The sequence below is a fragment of the Rhamphochromis sp. 'chilingali' genome (genome assembly GCF_963969265.1).
Source record: "Rhamphochromis sp. 'chilingali' genome assembly, chromosome: 1".
In the NCBI taxonomy this organism is placed as follows: domain Eukaryota; kingdom Metazoa; phylum Chordata; class Actinopteri; order Cichliformes; family Cichlidae; genus Rhamphochromis; species Rhamphochromis sp. 'chilingali'.
Window position 1 is genome coordinate 20,955,185 of NC_137929.1, and position 13,708 is coordinate 20,968,892.

The 13,708-nt window shown below is 40.5% G+C and overlaps 1 long non-coding RNA gene across 3 annotated transcripts; it reads right to left on the reverse strand.

The window, feature by feature from the left end:
• Window positions 1-10,039: 10,039 nt before the first annotated feature.
• LOC308402740 lies at window positions 10,040-13,405 on the reverse strand. Of its 3 annotated transcripts, none has more exons than XR_013972801.1 (5): window positions 13,367-13,405; window positions 12,630-13,245; window positions 12,118-12,270; window positions 11,663-11,753; window positions 10,040-11,059 (listed from the first exon to the last, which is right to left on the reverse strand). It is a non-coding gene; the product is annotated as an uncharacterized lncRNA (long non-coding RNA). The 3 variants fall into 3 exon arrangements; XR_013972802.1 differs by lacking the exon at window positions 13,367-13,405 and having other exon boundaries at window positions 10,043-11,059; window positions 12,630-12,693; window positions 13,114-13,359; XR_013972803.1 differs by lacking the exon at window positions 13,367-13,405 and having other exon boundaries at window positions 10,044-11,059; window positions 12,630-13,359.
• Between the last annotated feature and the right edge of the window lie 303 nt (window positions 13,406-13,708).

The window sequence follows — 13,708 nt, forward strand, 5'->3', positions numbered from 1 at the left end:
AATCAAGTCTCCTACATGCTTTCTGACTTTACATTTATTGCCTTTCTGCAAGATTTCCCTTTGGGCACTCCAAATAGGTTAAAAAACAAAACAAAACATTCAATGACACTTTAAGCCGAATGATGAACCGACAAAGGAAAGCTGTTAGTCTGCAAACTAAACGCTAACAGAGAAATGAGCTCTGCAAAATGCTGTAATAAACAATCCCATTCTGAGCAACACAGGAGTGAGATTTCTCATTTTTAAGGTGTAATTCAATATGGCACGCCAGAATTATCCCTATCCAATCCCATTCAGCCTGTAAATTACATCATTCCCTTCTGCTTGTGTTGTGGATACATTTTCATCTTATTCTCTGTGTTGTTTATTGAGAACAGCTTAAAGATTATTGAAATGTTAGCTGAAGCAGTTACGTCTTTTTCTGAACAGTTTGATACATTCACGCACATACATCGACTGTAACAGGTGACAGGTGCAAGCATGCACTGTGGCCTTCACGACTGATATGTGCATATAAACGTGTGTTTAGATGTTTATATGTGTATAAGCACACATACTCTTATGCACAACACTCTGAAATACATAACACTGATATACTGAAAAAGTCTCATTGCTGTTCTTCTTTTAAAAAAATTATGCTCACCTTGTCACACTCAACAAAGTAGGATATTCAGAGGAGGCTATCTCTGCTAAATACACCACCTTTAAATGCAAAATTGCTGGTGGACATACAGAAAAACACAAGATGTTTAGAATCTGGCGGTAGTAGAAGTATGGTTTTGATTTGATACAGCTGCAGCGTGACACTGAGGTTCACATGAAAGTCTATTAACTTATTAATGAAAGCATAACACTTGCTCTTGCTCTTATCAAATGGCAAAAGACAGCTGTAAATGAGAAATTCTACCTTATGAATTAATTCATGAAATGAGTGACTCTAGGCATCAAAATATTAATAGATTTTGCTGTTTGCTCATAGTCACTTTGAAGGCTTGGCGTAGTCTTTTTCATTTATCTGACAGAATGTGTTGTGGCCACCTTCTTGTTCAGAGATGCTCACCATGCCTGTACTGGTCCAGTCATGTCCTTTTTCTCCTAGGGGTGGGTTGATATGATGCCCGACTGAGTCCTGTAGTCTGTTTACAGCAGACTGTGTCAGTGGTGCTGTTGTAATTGATGATTAGGTTCATTTGAAACTTTAATGAATTAGAAAGAGCTTAATTTAAAAAAATTTTTTATGAAAATTCTGCAAGCATGAGTAAATCATCACCAACAACAAACAAGGCAAACTAGCTGAAACAAGTAAATTGCAAAGGGATGATAGATGACAGCTATTTAATAGTGCGTGATGCTGAGAATAAGATTTAGCATAGGTCTTGGCAACACAGACTAAAAATCATGTCCATATATATTTTTCGGGTGTGCATGTTTAAGCGGTGCCGGAGACAGTAGTCAGGTAAATAAATGCTTATTTTGTCATTTAAATAAGTGATTGCATGTCAATTGTGACTAAACCTATGAATGATCCCATGTTCAAAGTGAAACCACATTCTGCACAGGCATGCAGAAGATAGCATGTAAAAACGAAAACCGCCAGCCAGCTAATAACTAACTAATCCGACATCATGCACATGCAAAGCAAAGTGCAACACACATCACTCATACATATATATGTATGATGTTTAACCTCGCCCGTTAGATTGTGCAGTTTTGAAAGCTCTCTGCTTTTTAGACAAGTTTAACAGCAAGGAAGTGACATCTTTACAATGACAAAACAGAGGAGAGTCATTCATCTGCTGTCGCCCCGATTGGTAAGTTGGTCTTACTGTGTGACTTCAGTGTTGTAATGGGTTGCGTCAGAATCACAACACAAATACTACACAAAAGAGACCAGCAACTTATTACCTGTGAGGCAGAACAATTTCTTTTGTAATGTGGCTCCTTTTTCCTCCCACAAATCAACAAACTTTGTCAACTGTTGCCACACAAGCAGCTGTAGCACTACTTCAACGCATGGCTCAAAAGTTGGAGATATTAATAGCTGGACCCAAGCTGTGTTTTCCTCCAGTGCTGCACAAGAACTGTGAAGTGTAGAGAAAAAGTCGGGGCTGGCACAGCTTTATTTCTCTGCTATGCAACATCAAGTTATATCAATACAAACAATGTTATCCAAGTCTGTATTTCTTAAGGAAAATATATTGGTATACATTAAAAACTCTATATATTCTACAGCCCTTTGTCAACCTTGTATGTGTCAATTAAAAAACAAACACAAAAAGGAATAAATATTTATGTCTTTGTAGCGAACACTGTTGGGAGAAGCCTTAGAGACAACAAAGTGTCTCATTTTTACTCTCAGGCGATGCAGAGCCTCGGTCTGGGTAACAAACCACACCAACAACAGAGCGTATCTGCTGCTCATTCCTCTCTGCTCTCACTGAACATAGATGCCTGCGGCGGGAGAGCAAGACATTGCCCTGATAGGTCAGTACCGGTGACCCAGAGGTTATGTCCATCTTTTGTATACAGTCCATGGGGAAAAAGCCACCCATCACCCAGCAGTAATTTATGGCCACAAAACACTTCATGACCTGGAAGCTGTTAGAAAAAAAACAGCATTTAGTTCTAATTTTGCTCAGTACTCATAAATACCAATTACTGGAGCTTACACTCACAAATGGAGAAGCTGATATCATAGTGTGCATAAACATCTCTTTCTTAGCCAAACAGGTCGGCAGTACAAAGCTGAACCATTTTCCTAAAAGCTCTTCACTCGTTACGCACACGCACACACTCATTAGCCGTGATAGAGTGCCATGTAGTAATGAGTGGCTCCTGGTTGCGTGATAGAGCTCAAGTGTCTTCAGAGGCAGTGAGGTCAGCCGACTGCCGCTTCGATGCCACAGCAGTTTAATTAGAGCATTCTATAATGGAGCCCTATCTGGAAAAGGCCTTAATGAGCACCTAGTCTTTCTATGTGTCCTTAATTTGTTCCACATAACTGAGGCCATGAATAATCTCAAACTGTGAACGATTATCTAAGGCCAGTGGGGGTTGGGTGAGGAGGTGAGGAGGGGATTATGGGTGAAATGTGTTTTTGGGAGTGCTTTTAGCTTTGCTCAGCCACCATAGAGCTGAGAGCTAGGCGGTGGGGTGCAGCTTCGAGGTGTGGACAATGCAGTTTCTGCCAGCCATGGCATGGACTTTACATTCCCCAAACACACGCACACAAGCTTAAGGATGGTGGTTGCCATGGCAACTGGGCAAAAATAGTAGAAGAGGGACGACTCGGGGCACACATGCTCATCAACACGCAAACCCTCTCAGAAGCCGAGTGATTTTTGCAATCTTTCAACACGTTTGTCTCCTCCCTTCCTGACATGCTTCCATCCCTCCCTCGAGCTCTCTTTCTTCCCCTTCCGCTTGCTCTGCTCTCGTTTTTTCCCCCACACCTTGTCATAGTGAATACTGTATGTGTGTCAGACAGTGTAATCCACTGACAGCCAGATTGATAGCTAAGTGTGGTGTGTTTGTATGGCTTCATTCCAGCAGCAGAGGTTTGGATGCAGCTACCTGTGTTCATCCATCATCCTCCTCTCTGCCCCGCAGACTGGATTTTTCTTTGCTGTGCTTCTCTGCTCATACACACACACACACACACACACACACACACACACACACACACACACACACACACACACACACACACACACACACACACGCACTAATGCTTTTGTCCCTATGTATTGCACACATACTGTTCAGTGTATAAAAACTCACTCTTGTGGATGCACACACTTACTTTCACATACATGCATCAGCAGCCATGTGTTCTCGCTGACACAAGCACACTCATTCATTCATACATACAAGACAAACTTCACAAACACACACGCACGCACGCACGCACGCACGCACGCACGCACGCACGCACGCACGCACACACGCACGCACACACACACACACACACACACACACACACACTTTTGTTAGGCTTTCCTTTTCCAAGCTCTCTTAAGCTCTGTTTTCACACACTGTATCCACTTTTTATTCCAACTCCACCAGCCCTCTTCATTCCTCAGCACCCTTCACCCTCTTTACCCCCTTCCTGCTGCATTCGCAGCTCTGCCTGGCTCCCTTCCATTCACGCACCACTCCTTATACATATTTGACTTGTAAATTGAAGCTCTATTTGTGTCATGCCCAAGAGGTGCTGTCAATTAGTCTAAACACCGTGACGCTTCTCGTGAGGAGAGAGTGAGCGAAAAGAGAGAGAGAGAGAGAGCAATGAAGGCAGGGAGAGAGCGACAGTATGAGGAGGACCAGAGAAAAGGAAAAGAGATGGTGATAGGAAGTGAAGTAAATTCGGGAGGAAAAGAAGGTGGCAAGTAGGAGGTTTGTACTTGGTGATCCAAACACAGAGGGTCCCCACGGTGTTAGAGCAGATCCCAGATCAGTGCGAATGTCATCAGACAAAAGTCCCACTCCAACCTGCTGAACACCTTGACAATAAGCGCTGATAAGACGATCACCCACAGAGAGCTGTTGAATGCTGGGAGTGTTGGGACTCATGCTGGAGGATCTGCATGTGCTGACAGTCTAGCACAGGGTGGGCAACTCCAGGCCTCGAGGGCCGGTGTCCCTGCAGGTTTTAGATGTGTCCTTGAACCAACACAGCTGATTTAAATGGCTAAATTAGCTCCTCACCATGTCCTGAAGTTCTCCAGAGGCCTGGTAATGAACTAATCATGTGATTCAGGTTTGCTGACCCAAGGTGAGATCTAAAAGCTGCAGGACACCGGCCCTCGGGGCCTGGAATTGCCCACCCCTGGTCTAGCATGTGTTAGACAGCCCTGCTTGGCATAATGTACACTGACACAAAGATGTAAACAATTACTCACAGCACAGAACACACACACACGTAATTTGAATGAATTTAATTGGCATTTTTGCAAACAAAACCTCTGTGTTAAAAGTAGTCAGTGCTATTCTATTATTTTATAGAACTACATAGATCTATGGGAAAGGCTACGGTGTAGCTATATACCCTAATGCTGTATCCTGCGCCTGGTGTGCGCACCTTCACAGAAATGTAACTACGTCTTGCAGTGATACAGAGCTCAGCTGTGATGGGTTTTTCTCATTTCCATATCCCTCACAATATGAGCATAGACAGAGCTGGTTCTGAAATCTTTTTTCCTCTCTGTATTACCATAAAAGTAACTGTTGTGAGCTCCAAGTCCAACAAATAACAGCTTAATTTCACCTGTGATGACAGAACAATCCAGAAACAGCAGCAGGGATTCAGTGCAGTATGCTTTCTGCCTCTGCAGTGGTTACACTGATGGCCAGATATGGCCACAGTAAGTTTTTGGCTTGTACACTTAGTTCCATAACTTAAGGTCCTGGGTTTGATTCCACCAGCTGGCTGGGGCCTTTCTATGTGGAGTTTGCATCTTCCCCCTGTACTCTGGTTTCTGCAAGACATGCAGTTAGTGGGGCTAGGTTAGTTGGTGATTCAAAATTGGCCTTAGATGTGAATGTGACTGTCTGTCTGTCTGAAAATAGATGGATGGAAGGATATCATTTTTATAATTTTAATTCATACCCCACCACAGGTAATCAGACAATTCTAATGTAGACTTTTATGTTTACTTCAAGGTGTTTAACAAAAAAGGATAAACTATTAAGGAGTTGTAGCCAGTTTCATAGATCAAACTGTTTCAAAGGTACTGAGACAATTGACTGATGGGGAGGATTGCAGGCAGCCAAAGCTAATTCTGTTTATTTCTTGACAAGTCAGGCTGATAAAAGTTGTGAGCTGAGTCCAAGTGTTGAACTCGCATTTGGTGCCTGGTGACCAGAACATGGGGTCCACAGGGATATTAATGCACTTGCTTAAAAATCAAAATAAACTGTTTAGTGAGTCAGGAAAAACTTTACGAGTGTCCAAATCAACAATCTGGTTCATTATTTAAAATAAGGAATGGACTGGCCAGCTCAGCGGGACCAAGTGACCTGAAAAACCACAGAAGACAATCAAACTGGATGATTGCAATTTTTTTTCATTGCTAAGAAAATCACTGCACAACATCTAAACATGCCCAGAACCATCTTGATGAGGTAGGCATACTAGTGTCAAAGTCTACAATGAAAAAAAAGCCTTCATGAATGGAAAATCAGAGGATTTACAACTAGGTGCAAACCACTCAAGAACAGGAAGAGCACATTAGATCTTGCCAGAAGACATTCAAAAGGCTCTGTGCAGTTCTGAAAAAAGATATTCTTATACCACAACGTTATGCATGGGCATGTATGGCTGCCAACATAATTAAATCCTAATGTTTATTGATGATGTGACAGCTGATAGAAGTAGCAGGATGAATTCTGAGTGATGCCGGGCTGCCCTTTGTGCTCAGATTCAGGCAAAATGCTGAAAAACTGATTGCACAGATAGATAATTACCCATGCCATACTGTGGAAGTAACACAAGAGCTTCTCAAACATACTGGATATTCTTCAATGGCTAACTCAGTCAATTGATTACTAGAGTCATCAGTCAGTCACTGACTGCAAAGGACTTCCATTCAAGTTTAAAAAGCAAAGCTGTAATTCCTGAACAGCTAATGTGACGGAGTTTTCTTTAAACCCCTTGAATTAAGTCTAAAAACATATCTGCACTTTAAACACATCTTGTTTAATTTAAAATATTCACTGTTGTAATTCACAAAAAATGAGTCATGTTCATCACGTGTGGCTGCTCTGCTCCGTGTCTGCTTTTCTCTCCTTGATACAGAGGATGGGGAGCAGAGGACACACACACACACACACACACACACACACACACACACACACACACACACACACACACACACACACACACACACACACACACACACACACTGTGAAACAGAGAGTCAAAAAACAGCAGAAGACACATCTCATTGAGCTTAAATGAAACAAGTACACATAGCAAACTAAACTGAAGCTAATAAATGGCACTAATGTCAGATAAACCTGATTAACAGCTCAGACATTGTTGATCAGTCACCTTCATGTTTTATGCCAGTTATCCAACCATAAGATATCTGGTTGACTCAGCAGTATGTACCATAAATACTTAATCGCAAGGTGTTGGAGGTTGCTGTCAAGGGTACAAGTGTCCTGAAAAGACTTTTTTCATGGCAGCAGTCTTAACCTTAAAAATAGATAGTTCACAGGAAAGAACTAACAGAAAATGTATTAAGAGCCGCGGGGCGTCTGGAAAAGCACAGGTCTAAGTAACAGCATTAGTGATGGCTCTGTTCCAATCACATATCCCAGTAAGCCCTGAAAAAGAGCAAGCGTGCACAGTGCCAAGGCCAGAACACTCACACACCTTGTAACGACGCTAATTGTAAGTATGAACTGTACAACTTTACCTGCTGTGACATTTCAGATTGTCTGCTGTGGAAGGTGTCTGTGGCAACTACCGATCTTTACAGTAATAATCCAGTGAAAGATACTTCCTTTTGCTTTCACCCTGTGATTAGTGCTGGAGTTGTAGATACTTTAAATGATTGTTTCCCCACATAGGCTAGTTTGCTAATGTCCATATTCTGTATTTAAGCATTTAGAACCAGCTTTCCATCCAATAGTAACCGAAACATAACTAGTTTGCTGAAGTACTGGAGGTAAGCCGGGCTGGAGGTAACACTACAAGGTTATTGTTCGATAGGTTTGTGTTTATTTATTAATTAATGCATTTGTATGTATGGGGGTTAGGGATAGTAGTAGGATAGATGGGATTGTGTCCGTATTGAAGACATTTAATGTTGCTTCTTTTTTTATTGTTTGGGGACAAATGTGTTATTTTGTTGTGTTAAGTGAGAATAAACCTTTAGTGGAGGCAATGAGCACTTTTCAAAAATTCTGCACCTGTGTTTTCACTGAGTTGTTGACGATTAAACCTTTTCTGGGCTTTGCTTTTAAAAAAAAATCGTGTTTTTCATGGGTATACCTACTAATAATTTTTTTTTTTTTTAAAAACAACACACAGTAAGCTTTATTTCTGAGTATGTGTTGCTACAAAATACAGCAAAAGAACCAGACGGATTTACTTTTAGCCTTCACGTGTAGCTTAGCTTAGACTGCATGAAAGAACAAAGGTGGTTATAACAAATACGGACTATATAACACATATTTCCCCGATATGCTAGATTTCACGTCATGTTTGTACATTTAAATAAACTGCTAATAAAAATATATAGAGACAAAGGATGCCTCAAGACAACAGTCAGATGAATATCTTTTCTTGGTTTTAATAGCAGCTGAAACTTGTGAGGCTTGCACGTGGTCAGATGCCTTTATTAGAGGCTCATTTCTGTTGATGATTGATTTGTTATGTATAATCAGTGAATTACTTGTTTACTCTCTGGCAACTGTGCTTGGCTCGGTGTTGTGTTTGTTGCATTTCAAATCGCTAAATGTTATAACACAGTTAAAGAGGGATTCTGTTTCGTTGTCATTTCACATGCTGTTGCATATTGACACGGGACCGAGTGGTCTGTACTGAAACTGGACAGGTGCAGAAACCCAGACAGAGACAGCAGGTGGTTTAACAATATTTTATTGGTTAGGCTTAAACTTTGGTAACGTGTCGAGGAGAAAAGCAAATAAAACGTAGAGCTTGACGTGGCGTGGCCTGGGTAACGAGGCTAAGGAGTATGCAGGACTAGAGAGAGGGAACGGGGCCTGAGATGCAGACTGGAGCTGGGCAGGAAACAGTCACACTGAAGAGAGAAGACAACGGAGTTAGGGAGTTAGTGGAGGTAGCCCTTAAGTGGAAAGTAATTTGTATAGCAATTCTTATTTGCAGGAGGAGGAACAGAGTGTTAAGAGGGGGGAGACAAGAATCCGGGCGAGCTGAGTGGCGTGGAAAGGCTGACCTGAGATCCGGAGGTTTCAGATGGAGGTTGATGGCAGGAGGGCAGGCAGGTGAGGCACAAAGGGATTTCTACAATCCTTAGTCCGCGTGTAAAGCGTGAGCCAAAGGTTTGAGCCAAGGTGAATCCAGAAACTGCAGCACAAGAAAGTTTCGTTAACAAGGTAAATCACATAGAGAACTTGAAACATGCCGGTTACCAACATAGGTTGATGATGAACTGGCGGTGAATGAACGTCAGCGTGAAGCTTAAATCACTCTGGCATGATTACTTGCAATTGGATCCAGGTGTGCAGGAGCTGGAGGAGGTGGCCCTGCCCAGGGACGTGTCCCAGGTAGGTTCAGGAGCCTTGTGGAAATTCCAGCCATCCACCGCGGACCATGAGACATAGATCAGCAAACAGGAAGCATCTGCTGATAATACTACCCTGCCGATTGGGCTCTAGTAATAATGAATGAACTGTGATATCCAAAACAGAAATTTCCTACTGTCTATTGTTACGAAATCAGTTTCACCCCGGTTCTGTTTATTCCTCGGGCATCCAGAGACGGCACCGGACTCGGCAGTCATTTTCACAAAAACCTTTATTCATCTTCAGTTGGTGTGGGTGCGTCGTAACAGTCAAAGCACACTGAAAAAAATATGTTGTTGGATTTACTTAATTCAATGGTGGACATTTGTTGCACACAGATGTTTTGCTTTGGCAGCAACTTAAACAATTGAGTTAAATTAACACAATTTATTCATGTTCAATAAACCTGTGCAATTTGTGTTGATAAAATGTGACTTAAACATGTTTTGATGAAGTAATTTGAGCTCTTGGAATATTTTAATCCTTCACAATTTTCTCACGTTATCCCAACACGATTCAATAACTTTTACCCAATACTACTTGGTCACTTAAATACTACATGTTATCTTCAAATTACATTTTGCTATTATATTCTAGTATCAAATACACAATTTTCAAATGGAGGCCTTATAACAGATTGTATTGTTCTCTTCCAAGATGGTTGCTGGCATCCACCAGTAACCTTTCAAAACAACATGTCTAATTTCACTGCAGTAGGTAAAGAATTAAACTGACATTACTGCTCTACTGAATCTATATAAATCAACAGTTAAATAATGTCAGTTCTTCCGTGTTCTCTGGAATCAATCGCAGCAAAGAAATTAGACTGTTTCTTTTGAAAAATGTTGGGAAAGAACAATACAAAACATTCTATTTAAGGCCTCTGACATCAAGATTCAGTTAAACAACAATTATAACTAAACAATTTGAGGTAATGTTAGTTTCCATTAACATTAAATTAGGTTACTGAATTGGCAAACACCTTCCTATTAACACTACCCATTTTACCCCAATAACTAAAGAAATTAGCACTTGCAGGTCAAAAACTTTATTCAAGAGACGCAAAAATAACATTGATACAGTGACTGTCAAAAATTACAGCACTGATCATACTGTGACATCTTGGTTCAAAACAGCACACTTAGAAATATTCAACGTTCTTTACTTCAACTGAATGAAACTGAAAATACCATTTCACACGACCCATATGGGATATTTAGACTGTATAACTGTTCACGCTACATCTCTTCACTAGTAAAAGAAAGAAAAAATACAAAGAGAAATTTAAAAATGCTGCCAAACAGACAAACAGAACTTGTACAGAGCAAAAGGAAAAACAAACAACAACAAAAAACAGCTCGTCCTCATGGCAGTTGCAGAGTATATAAAAATGAACCCTGCGATCCGTTCCTGGAATTGAGCTTCAAAAATGCAGCAGAACAAGTGTGAGATTTAAATGTCCTCTCACCTAGAGCTGGTCACCTCACATGCATAACAGTGAGCTTCGTTGCAGGAGCAGTTTTGTCTTAGTTGTGAGCTTTTCTTGAGAGCTGAGTTGCATCCAACTCCATTACCACCCATTGAATCACCTCAAAAGTGTAGCAGAGTTGTGATGGGTAACTCATGTTGAAGGAATAAAAAAGGTCCAAACAGCATGGCTACTGCAAAGGTCACGTTATCCAGATCTTGAAGAACAACATCAGAAAAGTCATTGCCTGGCGCATCTCTGGAGACAGATGTTCATTGTGGTTTTCGCAATCTGTGCAGTGGCCTCAGTCAAGTCCTGGTTAAACACAAAACATTTCTTTAAGATTCCTTTTTAAACTCATCTCTTTTGAATCTACCAGTTCTAATGTTAGAGTAATTTAAACCAATGCAAGCAACATAGTAAATAGCTATAGCCAAAGAGTGGCCTGCCATGCTGCCATTCATGGTCTAACAGAGTTTCTAAGAGAGGGTGAAAAACATAATAATTTCAAATGCTTTACATTAGTTTTTGTTAGAAAGACACCGGCCCATCAGAAATCCAGGCTATGTCACTCAGAAGATGTTAGAATTTAGACTTTCAGCCCCACAATTTGGTTAGCTGTTGGTCAGTTGGTCTTTTTTTTTTTTTTTTCAAACAAAAGCTAATGTAAATACTGGTGGGATTTTCCTTTGTTCATTAGAATGACAAATTTAAAGTTTTTTCACACTGATGTGACCCCTAATACAGGGGTGGGGGTGGGGCCTCAAGGGCCGGTGGCCGAGTTCACTACCAGGCCTCATGTGAACTTCAAATTATTAAAGAGGACTACTGGTCCTAACCAGTCCAATGAGGATCAAGTGGATAACTAAATGCATTTTTAAAGGTTGCAAATCCACAATCTACTCATAAAACACTCACCATGAACTCCTGCACCAAGATGTTGCAATTGTCTTTCACACAGATGCGGAGCACTTTGATGAGGGACTCCGAGCATTAATGTCATCCTTGACTATTATAACAAAGAAAACAGAGATTTGTGAACTTTTCAGTAGCACAGAAGAAAATGATCCCAGACAAAAACTCTTGACTTTTTAAACCAGTCAACATGCAACACCAGCATCTACAAAGCAATATCAAAAGTTCCTGTTTGACATCAACTTTATGGATATATAGTTTCCAGAACATTTATTTTTTAAAAAAGATAAATTTTTCTCAGTGGGCCAGTAAATGCATGACGAAAATTATGGCATCCTTTTAGTGGAATCAGTACTCACAGGTAATAGTTGACTGTTTCAATGGATGTAGCATAAAAATTTTACTGACCTAATGCAATACATATACACTTTGTAGTTAAAGAATTTTAAAGTTCTTACTGTCATAATGGCAGCTACATCCTTTAGCTTTGTGCCCTGTTCCCCCGATCACTTTGCAAACACTTTCAGCAGACTGTCAGAGAGAAACTCAGCTCCGTCAGAAACCTTGACTGTAAAGGCATGGTTGGGATGCACTGGAATGCTGCATTTTATCTGAAATGACATAAAATTATTTTTGAAATAACAGCAGGCACTGTGCTTGGTTAATCAGTAATGTTTTGTTGAATAAAAACTGTGTTTCCAGATCTTATGGGATTAAAAAAAATCCAAAGATGTTTGTTTCTGATTTGCAACCCAACAACCCACAAGTTACAACCTCATTTCAGTTCAAGTGTGCATTAATGCGAGTCCAGTAATCACCTTTCTGGCAATACATACAGGTATAAGTTAAACCTATGGCAGATTTTGGATTTCTCAGTTGTATTAATAGGGTGAGTATGCATGCACCTAATAATTATAAAAAACCCATTATAATTAAGTTACAGAAACGAAAATAGAATATACTTTCTTACCATAACACCTTGAACCCACAATCCATCAGCTGACTCCTGGTGAAATGCAGAATAGAGGTCGTCTCTCAATGTGCAGCAAAAAAAACAAAAACAAAAACAAAAGGACAGCAGGTGAGGCCAGGAGGGGTAGGGATGTAAGCTAGCATAATGCCGCTGATGATATTAGCTAAAGCTGTTCAATGTCCAAAATCTCACTAACACCATGGTGCAGTAAATACACAATGTAACTGAAGAGTCAGTTGGCAAATCTATTCACACAGAAAACCAAATTATGTTATGAGTGCCTCGTAATTAGGTTTAATGTGATATTACGGCTCTTGTGCCAAAGACAAATTCAAATGAAAAAGCGCCAATTCTTTGACAACAGATAAAACAGCAAATAAGCTAACGGCTCTTTTTTAGCATGTTACATGGCGACACTCTAGACGTTTAACTACATTTGGCTGAAATATGGTAAATATTAATTCAAAAAATCAAGACATACCAAAAACGTAGAGTTGGCTGCTCGACTTGACTGAGATGGATGCCTTTTTTAAACCACGATCCAAAGCCCGCGAGATGAAATCACGCGTGGTTTCACGAGATTTAACGTTGCTATCTTATTGACTTACTTCACCTGAACATGATATGAACAATTTAATACACCCTTTCTGCATATCATGTAGTTTTTACACTATATAGTTACATTTAACTTTAAAACATGAGGCAATTGTGTTAAATACATGCAAGATGCTTACATAAATCCAAGAGATGGCCAGTCCCTTTTTTTCAGTGCACTGTGTGTGTGTCTCTGTGTATGTGACTTCCTGCTGGTCATAAAAGTAATCTCCTCACTCAATCTACACCAAATTCCTTTAGACAACATACAAAACACAGTTTACAAACACTGAGACCCCCACTCTGCATCCACTGGGCCATTGGCCTCTTGTTGTCTTACATTTAGAGATAAGGTGAAGAGTCTCCTGCAAACCTACTTCTAAGTTATAACAATTCTGACCGTTTATTAGATTCAGGTTAAAGCATCAGCATCAGCAACCCCCAACTGTGGCTTCCTGTCTCCTTTTATGACAGCAGACCCC